Source organism: Heptranchias perlo, chromosome 11 (genome assembly GCF_035084215.1).
Source record: "Heptranchias perlo isolate sHepPer1 chromosome 11, sHepPer1.hap1, whole genome shotgun sequence".
Taxonomy (NCBI): domain Eukaryota; kingdom Metazoa; phylum Chordata; class Chondrichthyes; order Hexanchiformes; family Hexanchidae; genus Heptranchias; species Heptranchias perlo.
Window position 1 is genome coordinate 68,323,449 of NC_090335.1, and position 19,183 is coordinate 68,342,631.

At 44.3% G+C, this 19,183-nt stretch overlaps 1 long non-coding RNA gene across 1 annotated transcript; it reads right to left on the reverse strand.

Annotated features, from left to right (window-relative positions):
- Positions 1–16,927: 16,927 nt before the first annotated feature.
- LOC137327016 (uncharacterized) lies at positions 16,928–19,183 on the reverse strand. The gene is made up of 3 exons (XR_010964332.1): positions 19,080–19,183; positions 18,182–18,246; positions 16,928–17,147 (listed from the first exon to the last, which is right to left on the reverse strand). It is a non-coding gene; the product is annotated as an uncharacterized lncRNA (long non-coding RNA).

Here is a 19,183-nt window from a genome sequence, read left to right on the forward strand (position 1 = left end):
TGCACGATACACAACAGGTACTGTAAAGAGCTACACAGTGAACGAGTTGTAAAAACGGAATCAGTAAAGCCCCTTGTATCTGGAGTCTGGTGCTGCGGTTAGTTAGATAATGGTTGTTCCTCTTCTGGGACTTGGGTTAGAAATCTCTTGCATCTCCTGGCTAGACCCCCAGGATTAACGCCCAGCGTTAGCTGATCTCATTCAGGGAAACAGCAGAAGCTGGTCTCAGAAGCACTGGGCCAGGAAGAGGAAAATTGACCAGGGTCCCTGGGGGTGATATTAACTTTGGGCAATATCGAATTGGCTGCCCATTATACACCACTTCAGAATTTTCCTTCCATTTACCTCGTGCCCAGAAATTGGTATACGTTGCGCCCGTTTTGTGGCTGAATAATGGCCAAAAGGCATATCAATTTCTACCCCATTAAATTACTGCTGGTGACATGTAAATACTGCCAGCAATGGGCACAGGACTTTGCAAAGCTTGACAGACTACACCAGTAGGTGGTGCCAGCTCGCTTTACATGGTGATATTTCCCAACATTGAATGTTACCCAATGTGACTCTGACAGAGAAGTGGGTAGCTTTAGAACTCCAATCTGGCAAAAGGAGACAGCAGACAATGTCTGGATTCACGTCATTTTCAGGAAACGCTAAACAGACAGCAAAATAGTCTTCAAACCTTACAAGACGCAAACTGCATTAGACAGGGGGAAAAAATGACAGAAAAAGATAAATGCTATTTAGAAAATGAAGTAAATTTAAAGTCAGGGATAAGGAGGAGTTGTTTGGTCCATTGAAGCACATTCCTCTCCAGTTCATTAACTCTCCCATCCTTGGCGGGTAAACTTCAGCAGGGGTTCTCCCGTAACTTCAGCAGAAGAGCAGCAAGAACCCTGGGAAAAACCAGAGTTTTCGTTGTTTATCCCGGGTTTCAGTGGCTCGTCCACCAAAGTTCCGGAGCGGGATAACCCCCACTGAAATCCAACCCCTGCAACCTAATTGCATTTGAAATATCTCCACTGTTTGTGCATTTATTATCTTGCTCGGGCGGGTTATTCAGACTTCTATCTGATTGTATGTTGCAGTAAGACACTTCCCAGTGATGAGCGACATAGTCACCTCTCCATGTCTGATTAAACGGGAGCCATATGCATTTCTGGTGCTGAGAGGGCAAGGTGGCTGCCCTTTGGGTGCTGCCTGCACCTGTAGCACGATGACCTGACCTTGCACTACAATTAATGTAAGGTCAACTGCTCTGCAGCTCTCCTGGCACACAATGCACATAGCAAAGGGCAGCTTTTCAAAACAAGGCTTTTGTTTAGCTGAAAGCTATCGATTCACACACTCTAAAAAAAAAAGACCAGCCAAAAATAACTCCACTGTTTTGCATTCTTCTTAGTAACTCAGGCTGGTGCCTCCATTGTCTTATTACTAGTTCTTCCAACAGCAAAGTAGGGCAAAGCACTTGGAATGCGTGCAGACTTCTCAAAATAACTGAACACACCTTTTTAATTTACAGCTCAGGTTGCTTAATATCCTGTTATGGTTTAGGCAGCTTCATTGCAGCTTCTTGGCAGCTGTTCCAAGATTGACTAAATTGAACAGTACATCCAGTAAAAAAAGAATTGAGTTAAGTCTTTCAAGAATGACCTCACAAGACAAAAGTTCCTTTGTTTTGATATTTTTGCCCCCATTTTGTCTGGTCAAAATCAAGGGATTTCAGTTCTGTGCTTCAGAACCCATTTTTGAACCCATTGTCAACACCAAGTATCTCCCTGGTTCGATAGGGCATGCTCCCATTACACCAGGGACTAGAGCACACAATCTAGGCTGACACTCCAGTGCAGCGCTGGGGGAGTGCTGCACTGTCGGAGGTGCAGTCTTTCGGATGAGACCTTAAATTGAGGCCCCGTCTGCCCTCTCAGGCGGACATAAAAGATCCCATGGCACTATTTCGAAGGAGAGCAAGGGGAGTTCTCCCCGGTGTTCTGGCCAATATTTATCCCTCAGCCAGCATCCCTAAATCAGATTATCTGGTCATTATCCCATTGCTGTTTGTGGGACCTTGCTGTGCGCAAATTGGCTGCCATGTTTCCTACATTACAACAGTGGCCACACTTCAAAAGTACATAATTGGCTGTAAATCATTTTGGGACGTCCTGAGACCATGAAAGGCGCTATATAAATGCAAGTTCTTTCTTCTATCTTATAGGTCCATGGGGTACACTTAAGGGTAGATTTTCCTACATCTGAGTGAATGGATGAATCGGGCAGGCTCCTTTATGGACATGCGTTACTCCCCACCTAATTTTGCTACATTCACTGCTCTCAGCCAATCGGCTGAGAGCAGTGAATGTAGCAAAATCAGGTGGGGAGAAACGCACGTCCATAAAGGAACCTGCCCGATTCATCCATTCATCGAAATGGACGTAGTATCGAGCCAGCTCCCTTACAGGCATGAACTGGTCCCCGTGGCGATTTCCCTGTAAGCACTGCACTCCAGTACGACCAGACACAGGACAAGGAAAATTTACCTCTCCAGTCTTATGTTTCCAAAGCTCTCCCCTCCAAAGTCTTAAACAATAAGAGAAGAGCTGTAATCAAAATAGAAAAAGGTTAAGGGAAGATTTGATAGAGGTGTTCAAAATCATGAATGGTTTTGACAGAGTAAATAAGGAGGAACTGTTTCCAGTGGCAGAAGGGTCAGTAACCAGAGGACACAGATTTAAGGTGATCGGCAAAAGAGCCAGAGGCAACATGAGGAAACATTTTTTTATGCAGCGAGTTGTAATGATCTGGAATTCTCTGCCTGAAAGGGCGGTGGAAGCAGATTCATTAGTGACATTCAAAAGGGAATTGGATAAATACTTGAAGGGAAAAAACTTACAGGGTTATAGGGAGAGAGCAGGGGAGTGGGACTAATTGGATAGCTCTTTCAAAGAGCCGGCACAGGCACGATGGGCCGAATGGCCTCCTCCTGTGCTGTACCTTACTACGATACTATGAAAATGCTGGAAAACACTCAGCAGGTCAGGCAGCATCTGTGGAGAGAGAAACAGAGTTAACATCTCAGGGCAATGACCTGGATAGCTGTGACTGAACTTAGCGAAAATGATAAACTATTTCCCCCGACAAGGTGTGGCAATCCATGTTCAAACCGAGGAGCCAGTATGTCTGCTACCTGCTCCTTTGGCTCAAAGTCACAGATTTTGTATATTTTCCTTGCAGCGAGCTACAATACATTTCAATAGCACAGAATGTGTGATCAATCTCCTGTTTTGTACACATCTGTCAGTACCGTACAGATAGATTAAAGGAAGATATTTGACAAGTTTTTTGTTTGAGGAACTTGCTTTGCTTCTGGTCAATTTAAGGGGCACTGTATTCATGGAAAAGTGTCAAACAATCTTCTTCTTTTCATGTGACTTAATAACTTAAAGGTGAAGGAAAGTCCAGAAGGGATCCTTTTTCGCAGGACTTGATGAAGGAAAGTCCAGGGGAGATACTTTTCATTGTCTACTGAGAAAAAAATGTAAGTATAAACATTTATGATCCTGACCAAGAAAGAGAGAGAATTGCAGTGGTAGAGACACTACAATCAGCCTCCCTGTTCCTGGGTTAGGCATTCCTGCTCCTGATTGTTATCCTGGGATGCCTACTTAGTTGCATGTGTGAACATCCAATGAGGACAGCAGTCAAGCTGCGTTGTCTTGCATGCTTACAAATCGTGGACCTATTGCATCATTTGGACCCCAATGGCCCTTTAACCATGGCCACCCCATTCCGTGAAAGCTGCTCTGAAGACTGAAGAAGCCACAAAAGGATGAGCATCAACCTCTCTTTTCAAGCTCCTCCGGCCCCACAAGGAAGGCCCCGGCCTCTGTTGCCTCAGGTTCCCCTCCGCCCGCAAGACCCTGTCGAAATACCCCATTCCCCCCCAATCCACACCACTTACCTTCCAGCCACTGGTAGGCCTCCAGGCCTTGCGATTTTAAAAGCCTGCCGCCGGCCAGTTGTCTTTTTCCGCCCGATTCGAGTGGGTAGTTGGCAGGCGGGATGTGAATGAGGCCTTGGAGTGAAAATAGCTACGGCCTTAAGTTGATGCCATTTAGGGAAGGGTTGGTTTGACATTCCCAGAAAACCTGCCTGTTCCCAGTTATAAACCCTGTATATTCCTTCTTTTAATGCCTTAGTAATTGATGTCAATACTGAGGGAACGCTGGAGATGCTGCCTCTTGGATGAAACGTTAAACTGAGGCCTCATCTATCCCTCTCAGGTGGACATAAAGGATCCCGTGCCACTATTTCGAAGAAGAGCGGGGGAGTTCTCCATGGTGTCCTGGCCAAAATTTATCCCTAAACCAATATCACTAAATCAGATTATCTGGCCATCACATTGCTGTTTGTGCGAGTTTGCTGTGCACAAATTAGCTGTCGTGTTTCCCTACATTACAGCAGTGACTACACTCCAAAAGTACTTTGTTGGCTGTAAAGCGCTTTGGGACATCCTGGAGTCATGAAAGATGCTATATAAATGCAAGTTCTTTCGTTCTTTCTTGATTAATTTTACATTTATCCACGTTGAACTGCTTCTGTCCCCGCTACAGGCCCAGTATTCCAGAATATCTGAATCTGGTAAATGCACTGTGTTTTGGGGCTGAGCTGTTCAGGCCAGGAAGGACCCAGGTTTTATGCTTGGTTGGCGTTGGGTTAGCTGATCTCAGTCAAGGCAGTTCTGGGGCACTACTATCAGCCTCAGTACTTTTAGCTAGAAAGGTGTAAACTCAGCCAGGGTTTCTGCTTCTGATTAGGAAGCAGTGACCTTATTGGAAAGTGCGCATGTGTGGATGTCAACTGGGATGGAGATCGGGCTCAGCTGTATTGCCTTTTGCTGTTGATTTATCCACGAGCAGTCAATGAGTAAACTCACGCCTGAAGACTAGCCCCTGGGGTGAGATATTGAAATCAATGGTTTCACGATGGAAGGGGAGAAAATGGCATGGCCCTACAACCCTCCGAGATCTCTGCACACCTCCAATTCTGGCCTCTTGCGCCTCCCTGATTTTCTTCGGTCTATCATTGGCGGCCGTGCCTTCAGCTGTCTAGGCCCTAACCTCTCCGCCTCTCTCTCCTTCTTTAAGACACTCCTTAAAACCCCCCTCTTTGACCAAGCTTTTGGTCACCTGTCCTAATATCTCCTTATGTGGCTCGGTGTCAAATTTTGCTTGATAACGCTCCTGTGAAGCGCCTTGGAATGTTTTACCAAATTAAAGTCGCTATATAAATGCAAGTTGTTGTTGTCATGGGGGGGTAGGGAATGTACAGAATACAAATGTTGTTTGATGTTTGGAGTTTTCTGTCATTTGAATCTTTCCCTGCTGTCTGCTTAAAAAATGAGTTATATTACTGATTCTTATTCTCCAGCCACACCTTGTCATAACATAGTTGGTCTCCAATGTCCTGACAAACTAGTTCTGTTGTAATATGTTTAACAATGGAACATTGTCTAGGCATGTTGAGAGAGGCAGATTTCAGTGTGACTGCCTTACTGCTGCTGACAAAAATCCCACTACATTACTAGATTCAGCTCAAACTTGCCGTAGGCATCAGCTAATCCAAATGAAACACTAACATTGTGCGTTTTTTTTTTCCATTTGTTTTTGTTAATTTCTCCCCCTGTCCTGTCCCGATCTCTTGGAGTCTCCTGACTCATACTGGGCTACAGTAGCTGTCAACCACGGCTCAGTTAGTAGCACTCTTGCCTCTGAGTCAGAAGGTTGTAGGTTCAAACTCCACTCCGGGGACTTAGGAATATAGGAACAGGAGTAGGCCATTCAGCCCCTCGTGCCTGCTCCACCATTTGATAAGATCATGGCTGATCTGAGATCTAACTCCATATACCTGCCTTTGGCCCATATCCCTTAATACCTTTGGTTGCCAAAAAGCTATCTATCTCAGATTTAAATTGAGCTAGTATCAATTGCCGTTTGCGGAAGAGAGTTCCAAACTTCTACAACCCTTTGCGTGTAGAAATGTTTTCTAATCTCGCTCCTGAAAGGTCTGGCTCTAATTTTTAGACTGTGCCCCCTACTCCTAGAATCCCCAACCAGCGGAAATAGTTTCTCTCTATCCACCCTATCTGTTCCCCTTAATATCTTATAAACTTCGATCAGATCACCCCTTAACCTTCGAAACTCTAGAGAATACAACCCCAATTTGTGTAATCTCTCCTCGTAACTTAACCCTTGAAGTCCAGGTATCATTCTAGTAAACCTACGCTGCACTCCCTCCAAGGCCAATATGTCCTTCCGAAGGTGCGGTGCCCAGAACTGCTCACAGTACTCCAGGTGCGGTCTAACCAGGTTTTTGTATAGCTGCAGCATAACTTCTGCCCCCTTGTACTCCAGTCCTCTCGATATAAAGGCCAGCATTCCATTAGCCTTATTGATTATTTTCTGCACCTGTTCATGACACTTCAATGATCTATGTACCTGAACCCCTAAGACCCTTCGGATATCCACTGTTTTTAACTTTTTACCATTTAGAAAGTACCCTGTTCTATCCTTTTTTGATCCAAAGTGGATGACCTCACATTTGTCTACATTGAATTCCATTTGCCACAGTTTTGCCCATTCACCTAATCTATCAATATCGCTTTGTAATTTTATGTTTTCATCTACACTGCTTACAATGCCACCAATCTTTGTGTCATCGGCAAACTTAGATATGAGACTTTCTATGCCTTCATCTAAGTCGTTAATAAATATTGTGAATAATTGAGGCCCCAAGACAGATCCCTGCGGGACTCCACTAGTCACATCCTGCCAATGTGAGTACCTACCCATTATCCCTACTCTCTGTCGCCTTTCGCTCAGCCAACTTCCTAATCAAGTCCGTACTTTTCCCTCGATTCCATGGGCTTCTATCTTAGCTAACAGCCTCTTATGTGGGACCTTATCAAATGCCTTCTGGAAGTCCATATAAATAACATCCATTGACATTCCCCTGTCCACTACTTTAGTCACCTCTTCAAAAAATTCAATCAAGTTTGTCAGGCACGACCTACCTTTCACAAATCCATGCTGGCTCTCTCTGATTAACTGAAAATTCTCGAGGTGTTCAGTCACCCTATCCTTAATTATAGACTCCAGCATTTTCCCACAACAGATGTTAGGCTAACTGGTCTATAATTCCCCGGTTTCCTTCTCTCTCCTTTCCTAAAAAGCGGAGTGACATGTGTAATTTTCCAATCTAGAGGGACAGTTCCTGAATCTAGAGAACTTTGAAAGATTATAGTTAGGGTATCCGTAATGTGCTCACCTACTTCCTTTAAAACCCTGGGATGGAAACCATCTGGTCCTGGGGATTTGTCACTCTTTAGTGCTATTATTTTCTTCATTACTGTTGCTTTACTTATGTTAATTTTATCGAGTCCCTGTCCCCGATTCAATATTAGTTTTCTTGGGATTTCCGGCATGCTACCCTCTTTTTCGACTGTAAATACTGACGCAAAGTAATTGTTCAACATGTCCACCATTTCCCCATTGTCAATGACAATATCCCCACTTTCAGTTTTTAAGGGGCCAACACTGCTCCTGACCACCCTCTTTTTCCTAATATAACTATAAAAGTTCTTCGTATTGGTTTTGATATCCCTTGCGAGTTTCTTTTCATACTCTCTTTTTGTAGCTCTTACTATCTGTTTTGTGACCTTTTGTTGATCTTTGTATCTTTCCCATTCGCCAGTATCTGTGCCATTTTTTGCCTTTTTGTATGCCCTTTCCTTATGTCTTATACTGTCCCATACCTCTTTAGTTGTCCATGGCTGTTTTTTTTGGCAAGTAGAGTTCTTGCCCCTCAGGGGTATAAACCGATTCTGTATCACGTTAAATGTTTCTTTAAACATTTCCCACTGATCATCAGTCATTTTACCCATGAACTGATTTGCCCAGTTTACTGTGGACAGTCTCTGTCTCATCCCATTGAAGTCGGCCTTGCCCAAGTCTAGATTCTTAGCAGCTGATTCACTTTTTTCCCTTTCAAACACTACATTGAACTCGATCATGTTATGATCACTATTGGATAGATGTTCACACACAGTTAAGTGGTTAACTAAATCTGGTTCATAACTCATTACTAAATCTAGTATGGCTTGCCCCCTTGTTGCCTCTCGGACATACTGCTGTAGAAAACTATCCCGGACACACTCAAGAAATTCGCTACCTTTCTGACAGTTGCTAGTCTGCTTTTCCCAATCTATGTGAAGGTTAAAGTCCCCCATTAAGACCACTATGCCTTTCTTACACGCTTGTCTAATCTCTGCATTTATACAATCTAGCACTTCAGAGCTGCTTCCAGGGCTCCTATATACAACTCCCACTATAGTTTTAGATCCTTTCCTATTTCTCAATTCAACCCATAAGGTCTCTGTTGGCTGCTTACCTCTCGTTATATCCCCCTTTGAGCAACAAACTTTAGGCTGACACTCCAATGCAGTACTGAGGGAGTGCTGCACTGTCGGAGGTATTGTCTTTCAGATGAGATATTAAACTGAGGCCCCGTCTGCCCTCTCAGGCAGACATAAAAGGTCCCACGGCACTATTTGGAAGAGGATCAGTGGAGTTCTCCGCGGTGTCCCGGCCAATATTTATCTCTCAACCAACATTAAAAAACAGATAATCTGGTCATTATCACATTGCTGTTTGTGGGAGCTTGCTGTGCGCAAATTGGCTGCTGCATTTCCTACATTACAATAGTGAACACACTTCTAAAAGTACTTCATTGACTGTAAAGCACTTTGGGACGCCCCGAGGTGGTAAAAGGCGTTATATAAATGCTCATTTTATCTTTTCCATAATTCCATGGCTGCCAGTACCTTCCATAAGTGGCCATTCCTCCGCTGTGACCCTCGACAGTGAGTGATGACAGCCTGTTCCACCATTCAATTAGATCGTGGCCGATCTGTATCTTAACTCGATCTACCCACCTTGGTTTCATATCCTTTAATACCCTTACCTAACAAAAATCTATCAATCTCAGTTTTTGAAATTTTCAATTGACCCCCAGGCCTCAACAGCTTTCTGGGGGAGAGAGTTCCAGATTTCCACTCCCCTTTGTGTGAAGAAGTGCTTCCTGATATCATTCCTGAATGGCCTAGCTCTAATTTTAAGGTTATGCCCCCTTGCTCTGGACTCCCCCCCACCAGAGGAAATAGTTTCTCTCTGTCTACCCTATCGAATCCTTTAATCATCTTAAACAACTCAATTACATCACCCCTTAATCAGATTGAGACCCTCCTACAAAGACATTATCAGAGCAGATAAGGCAAATAAGAACTAGGTCTGGTGATAATGGGCAAATTGAGGCATTAATCCTTTGCAGGCTGATCCCTCCCAAGGACACTGGTGAGTTCAGATGTTTGACTGCCCATCCAATCAAACCAGTACCTGATAGTTAAGAGATTTGTGGAAGCATAAGGATAATAATTGCTGCTGTTAGAGATATTAAGTTGATTTGGGAAGGTAAGAATAGAATAGTGAAGCCATCACCGGTATTTCTGCTGGGGTTCTCCTGATCTCCTGATCTCCCACCATAACTTCAATTGAAGATCAGCAGAAGCCCCATCGCAATCCCATGAATGACCGTTTACACCGTTTCTCCTTTGTATCACCTGGTCTTCTGTCAAATTTACTGTGGGAGATCGGAGAACGCCGTGGAAATCCTACCCCCATGTGTTTGTTCCATTTTAGTTGGTAAACCTTCAAGTCATGAAAATAGGAACAGGAGTAGGCCATTCAGCCCCTCGAGCCCGTTCCATCAATCAATTAGAGCAAGGCATTTACCCGCCTTTGCTCAATATCACTCGATACCCTTACCTAACTAAAATATACCGATCTCAGTTTTGAAATTTGCGATTGCCCCCAGCACCCATGGCCTTTTGGGGGAACGAGTTCCAGATTTCTACTACCCTTTGTGTGAAAAAGTGCTTCCTGATTTCACTCCTGAATGGTCTGGCTCTAATTTTAAGATTGTGCCCCTTTTGTTTTGGACTTCCCCACCAGACGAAACAGTTTCTCTGTATCTACCCTAACAAATCCCTTTATCATTTTAAACACCTTAATTAGATCACCCCTCAACCTTTTAAACTCAAAGGAATACAAACCAAGTTTATGCAACCTGGCCTCATAATTTAACCCATTCAGCCCTGGTATTATTCAGGGGAATCTGCACTATACCCCTTCCAAGGCCAATATATCTTTCCTGAGGTTCGGTGTCTAAAACTGAACCTAGTACTCCAGTTGGATGACAAATGGATGCTGTTGGTTTTACATGAAAGACCTCCACTGCATATTGGATGTTTGAAGATGTGGAGATGGCTGATCCCTGAAGCCAAAAGATTGAGTTATGAGGAAAGACTGGAGAAATTGGTATCCTTACCCTTGAAAGAAGGTGGCTGAGAGGGATGATATGTGTCTTTCCTACAGCAGTTTATGACTTCCTTCCTTGAAACTGGTGATGAATTATCAACAATTTTGCATTATGGGCTTAGGCCGACAGGAAAAAGTGATTTGGGCCAAAAATCCACGGCCCTTGCCGTGCGCTGCCGCCATAAGCCCAGCAGAGGTGTGGCGGAAGGAATCAGAAACGAGGCCAGGGCCTGAATATATTGGGCCTCGGCCTTCTCCACCAGTTTCCACAGGGCATGTTTGATAAAGAACTTCCATCCATCCCAAACAAGGTCACCCGCATCAGAGTGGCAATGGCCGGGAGGAAGGGACTCCTAGGCCAGGAGTTTCCTTAGTCCCCAGCCTGGTAGAACAGCAGCAGCAGGTATGCTCAATGAAAGGAGGTGTACTGGCAGTTGTAGAGTTCAGACTGGGGTACTAGTGTTCCCTAGTGTGGGGGGGGGGGGGGGGTAGGGGAGGGAAGATTTGAGGGGTCAATGGGCCCCAAATGGCTGCCCAGTTCCATAACACCTGCTCCCCCCACCCCCAATCTCACTACGGTGGGTGCCCAAGATGTGCCCCTAGCAGGTTGAGCATCAGTCAGAATATAATTATCAGATGACCTCCCCTTGACCTCCACACACGGGGTCAGTGTCAGAAGCAGAGGTCGCCAGCGGGCGCATCCCAGCACTTACACCTGGATGTTGGCCCTGTGGACTTTTCAGATCATTTTCAACCCATTGACATAATTTCTCTTCAGACCTTGAACAGCCATCAGCAAGAAAAGACTTCTTCCATTCCATCAGTCTGGCCAGAGTTTCAAACAGGACCTGAATATGAGTGAATGGTAATGTAAACAAATGAGCCGCCAGCTCTTTGATCCAAAAGTATTTTTGAAGTATTTTCCTGTTGGTAACTGTGTTCGTGTACGCGTCAAAAAACTATAGGCCTAGAATTTGGTTCAGTCCCGTTTCCAGGTGCGGAATGAGAGACGCACCAGAAACCGGAGGCCCAAGGCCCGTCCGAAATTGACCCCCTGGGCTCTTCATAATATTGCCGGCGATCTGCGGGCACTTGGCGGGCCTCTAGAAGCCCTCAGGTAGGTCCTGAGAGGGGGAGGAGGGTGAGTACAGGCCGGCAGCAGCCCACAGTAGTGCTGTGGAGCCAGGAGGAGAAACTCATGGTTCCACATTAGAATCATAGGATCATTGAATCTTACAGCACAGAAGGAGGCCATTCGGCCCATTGTGCCTATGTTGGCTCTTTGAAAGAGCTGTCCAATTTAGTCCCACACCCCAACTTTTTCCCCATAACCCTGCAAATTAGTCCTCTTCAAGTACATGTCCAATTGCCTTTTGAAAGTTCCTATGGAATCTGCTTCCACCACCCTTTCAGGTGGTGCATTCCAGATCATAACAACCGTCTGCATGAAAAAAATTCTCCTCATTTCCCCTCTAGTTCTTTTGCCAATTATTTTAAATCTATTTCCTCTGGTTACCGCCCACTTGCCAGAGGAAACAGTTTCTCCCTATTTGTTCTACAAAAATCATTCATTATTTTGAATACATCTATTAGGTCTCCCCATAACCTTCTCTGCTCTAAGGAGAACAATCCCAGCTTCTCCAATCGCTCCACATAACTGAAGTCCCTCATCCCTGGTATCATCCTGGTAAACCTTCTCTGTACCCTCTCCAAGGCCTTGACATTCTCCCTAAAGTGTGGTGCCCAGAATTATACACAATACTTCAGCTGAGGCCTAACCAGTGATTTGTAAAGGTTTGGCATGACTTCCTTTGTTTTGTATTCAATGCCCCTATTTACAAAGCCAAGTATCCCACATGCTTTCTTAATCGCCTTATCAACTTGCCCTGCCACCTTCAAAGATTTGTGAATATGCACCCCCAGGTCCCTTTGCTCTTGCACCCCCCTCAAAATAGTATCATTTAGATTATACTGCCTCTCCATGTTGTTCCTCCCAAAGTGCATCACTTCACACTTATCTGCAATAAATTGCATCTGCCATGTGTCTGCCCATTTCACCAGTCTGTCTATGTCCTCCTGAAGCCTGCTACTCTCCTCCTCGCTATTTAATAGGTTGCTAAATTTTGTATCATCCGCAAACTTTGAAATTGTACTCCCTTTACCCAAGTCCAGGTCATTTATATATAACAAGAAAAGCAATGGTCCTAATACCGATCCCTGGGGGACCCCACTGCATACTTCTCTCCAGTCAGAAAACATCCATTCAGCATTACTCTCTGCCTCCCATCCCTTAGCCTACTACGTACCCAAATTACCACCATCCCATTAATCCCATGTGCTTCCATTTTACGAATATGTCTGTTATGTGGTACTTTATCAAATGCCTTTTGAAAGTCCATATATACAACATCTACTCCACTACTTCATCAACCCTCTCTGAAGCTTCATCAAAGAACTTAAAGTACATTTTTAAAATATTTGCATTTTTGGTGGCGTTTTCCAGTGGTCCCTTTAAGGGCCGCTGGTTAGGCTGCAGAAGGAACAAAAAAACTGAGTGGAGCAGGCCAGGGTGCCTGATTCGCTCAGCACTGACCAATTTCCCAGAGGGGGTCCTTTCAAACCCCTCCATGGCCTCGCCCCTCCCTATCAATCGTTCCTTCAATTCTTGCCTCTTGCGCAACCCCAGTTTCCATCGCTCCCCCATTGGCGGCCGTGCCTTCAGCTGTCTAGGCCCTAAATTCTGAAATTCCCTCCCTAAACCTCTCCACCTTTCTACCTCTCTCTCCTCCTTAAAACCTACCTCTTTGACCAAGCTTTTGGCCACCTGTCCCAATATCTCTTTATGTGGCTCGGTGTCAAATTTTGGCTGATTACGCTCCTGAGAAGCGCCTTGAGCCATTTTTACTACGCTAAAGGTGCTATATAAATGCATGTTGTTGTTGTTAAACGGACGTTAGGCACTTTATTAGCATATGCAATTTGAATTTGAATATTGCTCGAGCCAGTATGGTGTCGCATGTATTTCAGGGACCCTTGAGGCACAGAATCATAGCTCCGCAAAATTGGATCTTGTTGCTCCCTTGTATTGAGCCCAAAAAACGGATGCAACAAGGTCCAATTTCTATCCCATAGATCCACAGTGAGCAAGTGGAAGTTTTAAAGAATGTGTGATCTCATTTAAGAAGTCCCATTAAAATGAACACTAAACCACCGACCCTCAGACTTAATTGTCCTGGTATGTTAATATCGCTGACCTCAAGGGTGCATATTTCAGTGGATTGGCCCTGTACATTCCTCAGATGCCAGACATACCCTGATAAACCTTGAGTTTTTTTTACATGATAGTGCAGAGCAACATATATCACTACTGCTGCTTAAATACTTAAACATTCAGTCAGCAGTTTTAGAGTAGTTGATGGACAAAGACTTCCCTGACAAAAAGTAGATCACAGAATCGTCCCATTTGTTCCTATGTTTCCAGGACACTAAACCTGCTGCCTTCCAGTTGCAGTTTTTCTTTAAACAGCCATTTGATCCAAGCGGATAAGACCTCTGTTTAACATTGTTTGTGAACAGGGATGCCATCCCTCTAGGATTGTCCTGGAGTCTCCAGGAATTGAAGATTAATCTTCAGGACACTGCTGCGAGCAAAACCCAGGAGAAAAATCATGAGGTGGGGGGACATTACAAAAAAAAATTGTGTTTTTAAAAAAAATTCTTTGAACATTTTCATTTATCAGTTATAAAAATATTGGAGATGGGGAAAAAAGCCTGCTTGACTAACAGTCAAGATTAATCCAGTTGGGTAACATAGAGTCTGTTACCTTTCCAATTGGCACTGGGAAGGCAGCACGCTTGGAGGGTGGACCAATGGCGGGAGTGTAAGGTGGGGTAGATCGCGGGAAGTCATGTGATGCAACTTCCAGCAATACACTCAACCAGAGTGACCAACCCTATATGTGAAGGATAGCATATGATATGCTCCGAAAATCCAAGGGCCACAATCCTGGTGTACACTGGGATCACGTTGCCAGTTCGCTCCAGCACGGACCCCACAGACCCACCAGCTTTCTGCCCCGTTAGCCCAATGTCCAAAATTTCAATCCAAGAGGGATATGGATGAGCCTTCCCCTCCTACCCCCTCACCTCCAACAGCAGCTTGGAGGAGTGTCTGGGGACATTCTCGGCTGCCCCAGGAATTCCACCGAACTCAACATTCTTAGGCCCAATGGATCCCACACTTGCTGGGAGCAGGCATGGGTACCATACCGGGCCTTCCCAATACCCCAAACATGTCACAGGGCAAAGATAATCTCAGGGAACGCAGGCTAGGTTTGCCAACCCTCCAGGTTTGTCCTGGAGTCTCCAAGGATGAAAGGTTGATCTCCGGGACACTGCTGCGAACAACCCAGGAGAAAAATCATAGGGGCACTAAAAAAAAATGGTGTGTTTTTTGTATTTTTTTTTGAACACTTTTATATTGGAGATGGGAAAAAAAGGCTGTTTGGATGTTTGGCTGTCAATCAATCAGGTAATGGAAAGTCTGTTCGCTCCCTGTGGGAAGGCGAGGCGCCATGACGATGGATGTGTCAGGTGACCAACGGTGGAAGTGTAGGGGTGGGCTGGTTGGCGATGGGAGGTCATGTGATGAAACCTCCAGGAATACGTCCAACCAGGGTTGGCAATCCTAACGCAGGCCCTGGTTTCATTGCAGGGAATTATTAACGTTTTTTCCCTTACCTCATCAGCCCATTAAGGGCTTAAAGCTCTCCCCACTGATTTTCCCATTGCAACTTGAGGCAGGTTCCTCTGTTGCACCTCTACAGGCACAGGCTGCCTGTCCTGAAAAATTAAAATGACCCCATCCCCGGGATTTGGCAATGGGCTCAACGACCTGGGCAGCTGACAGACAGAAGTTCCACCCCCAGCACTTCCGGCACCTTAAGTGTAATAGAAAAAGTTAAATCCCGAGCACTATTTCAAGTCAAACCATGGCTGAGGACAAGGGAACATAGGTATGTTAACTGGCAAGTTCAGGACAAATGACGGGAAGAACTTCTTCACACAAGGAGTGATCAACACTTGGAAGGGGCTTCTAGAAGGGATGGAGGAGGCAAAAAACTCTGGTCCTTCAAAAGGCAGTTCAGTGCTGTGGTGGAGGGCTATCGCAACCATGACTACACTTCAAAAAAGTACTTCATTGGCTGTAAAGGGTTTTGGGATGTCCTGAGGTCGTGAAAGGCACTATATAAATGCAAGTTCTTTCTTTTTCGAGGGAAGGCTGAGCTAGACATGGCCTTCCCCATCTCCACTTATTTTTGTGTTGGATTGTGATAAACCAGGGAGAGATTCACTGGATGTACATGATTACACAACTTGAACTGCACTATATGTTAGATTTGTTACATACTTTAACGAGTGCATGTTTCAGCTTAATACCAAGATTAAGATTTTTTCAAACTGCGTTACTGATGAATGGTCGCACCCAAAATTTTAATCCACCCTTATCTTTCAGGCGATGACTGACCTGCTGTACGTTTCCAGTATTTTGTACTTTTACTTCTGATTTCCTGCATTCACATTTTTCCCTTTTATCTCTGCATATCTATCTCTTGTTAGTTAGATTGCAAAAACAGATATAAGGGGCTGGATGGTCCAAACACCTTCACCTTCACGTCAATATGTTCACAATTACAGTCATGCTGCTGTAAGGATTTGGCAAAAACGAGGGACTTCCTCACAGAGAAGAAGGGAATATTGAGAGGGAGAATCATCCTCGGCCGCCATTGCACATCACCTAGAGGCGGCTTTCATAGCCACCCTGCCGGAGGCTTACAAACATATTGGCCACCAGCCCTCTCAGTAGGTGTCATTTTGGGGGAGAAAGATAGAAGAAAGAAAGAACTTGCATTTATTTAGCGCCTTTCACGACCTCAGGACGTCCCAAAGCGCTTTACAGCTAATACAATACTTTTGAAGCGTAGTCACTGTTGTAATGTAGGAAATGCAGCAGCCAATTTGCACACAGTAAGCTCCCACAAACAGCAATATGATAATGACCAGATAATCTGTTTTAGTGATGTTGGTTGAAGGATAAATATTGGCCAGGGGAGAACTCCCCTGCTTTTCTTCAGATAGTACCGTGGGATCTTTTACATCCGCCTGAGAGGGCAGACGGAGGCCTTGGTTTAATGACACATCTGGAAGATGGCACCTACAACATGCTGCCACCAAATAACTAAAAATAAAAGCGGATACGTTCACAAAAAAAGACTATCAGCGACATAAACAAAACAACCAGATCCATTTGACCTGTTTTAACATATCTATTATTTAGAATTGAACATTGGTGTTTACTGCTGAACAGAGTTATTTTGGAGCCTTGTTCACTAATTAGTGATGATTGACATCCGTATTACCCTTTTTCTATATCAACAAAGGTATACATACAATTTTATCCTAGTTTGAGAATGGGTTTTAATTCATTGCTCTCCCGGTTTGACGAGTGCGGACTCGCTATGCTATTTTTGCTTGAGCTGTTTATGTTGTGAGAGTTGCTACGGGCACTGCCTTCACATTGCTGATCGATAGATATGTAAAACACAAAAAGCTCCTGTCAGTGGGTGGATTTTCTGCTTGTACGCACAATGCCAAATGTGTACTTGACAAACGTGCCCCTTCGTTAACTTGTCCGAGTTCAGTGGGTGCACTCTGCAACTGAATAAAGACATGGTAAGAAGCTTGTTTTGGAAAAAGTCCATGAACTCCTCTGGCTCTGTGAAGTAAAATCAGTGACATTGTTTACTAGTTTGAATTTGGTCGACAAGATAGGAAAAATAGATTATTTCAGTCAGATGCAGTCAAATATCTATCAAAGATCCACAAGTATTGGGAGGTGGTTGTGGAGAAAACAATTAAGATTCTTGAAACTGCTGCTAGGTCAATGAAATACAAAGCTAACAGCACTATTACATTGAATCACATAGAATATACTGCACAGTCACGGCCCACTTGGCTCAACAGGTCTATGCCAGTGTTTATGCTCCACACGCGCCTCCTCCCACCCCTGCTTCATCTAACCCTATCAGCATAATGTTCTATTCCTTTCTCCCTTATGTATTTACCTAGCTTCCCCCTAAATGCATCAATGACTATACTAGTGATATAAGGCTTTATCACGTCCGCACTTGGAGTATTGCATCTAGTTTTGGTTTTACATATGGGCTGAGAATCTCCTCGGAGTTGCTGCGGCTCCTCTGCCTTAACTTCACCAGAAGTGCGACAGAAGCCCCATTTATCTGCACAAATTGGGTTTCCGCCGCACTTCCGGCAAAGTTACGGCAGCAGAGTGGAAGCTGCTCCAAGGAAATTCCCGGTTTTCGATATTGAGGTTTCAGCAAAAGTGCAAAGGAGGTCAACAAGGATGATACCTTAGATTTCTTAGTTACAAGATAGGGTTATTCACTTTGAAGAAACATAAGCTTAGGAGGGATATAATAAAGGATTTTAATATTATGAAAAATTCAATGTATTAGATTTGGATAAGTTATTTGAAGCGGGTAACGGTTTTAGAACAAAAGGACATGCCTTTTACTGCTCTGTACCGCCCTTCCCTAAAACCCAACATACAGGAAAAAGGAAAAGAAAGAAAAAAGGTGCTCAGGATTGACCCAGTACTACCAGCATAGCCTCCCTATGTTCCCCGACCCTGGGAGGTGGGTCAGTGACCTTTGTATACCTGCAGCACTAACCTTTGCTCTTCACCTTGGGTTCTGCCTTTGTAATTGCCTGACTTTGGGAGGAATGGATGCCAGTGCTGTGATTATAAAAAAAAACACAGAACCTTAACTAGATACAGAGCAAATAACAAAATGGGCCCATTTTTTTCCCCAGAAGTAGTCTCGTTTAACTCCTATTTATACAACAACAACTTACATTTATATTGCACCTTTTACGTAGTAAAATATCCCGGAGCGCTTCACAGGAGCGATTATCAAACAAAATTTGACACCGAGCCACATAAGGGGATATTAGGACAGGTGGTCATAGAGGTAGGTTTTAAGGAGCCTCTTAAAGGAGGAGAGAGAGCCAGAGAGGCAGAGAGGTTAGGGAGGGAATTCCAGAGCTTAGGGCCTAGGCAGCTGAAGACACGGCCGCCAATGGTGGAGCGATTAAAATCGGGGATGCGCAAGAATCAAGAATTGGAGGAGTGCAGAGATCTCGGAGGGTTGTACGGCTGGAGGAGGTTACAAAGATAGTGATAGTTTCACTGTAGCCAATTCTAAATTAGGCAATATTCACAAAGCATTCATTTGGACAATGTTTTGTAAGTTTTGGGTGGTATAGTATTTTACAATATTGTTTTTTCAGCTCCACAATGTTTATTTAACAACAGTCAAGACGTTCTCATAATTTAATTCCTCTTCAACAGTTACTGAGGTGGAATGAGTTGGGCCGTTTCAACCCAGTTCCCACTTGATGTGAATTCAAACCACAAAATTCTCTACAATTCTGGAATAATTAGTACTAATTGGTAAACCTCAATCGAGGAAGCCATAAAGATGTTGAAAATAGTTAAGTCATACTGGGACAAGTAGAGATAGTATTCTAAATGCTCTTAAGGAGGAGGAACTTTGGATTAAATCATACCTTTTGCCTGAGTGAGAAGGCTGAGGCTGAAGGTGGGCATGGAGCACCTTCCATGCGTCCCGACCCATCTGCCATCCGTGTCTTCCCAGCACCTCATGCTGAGA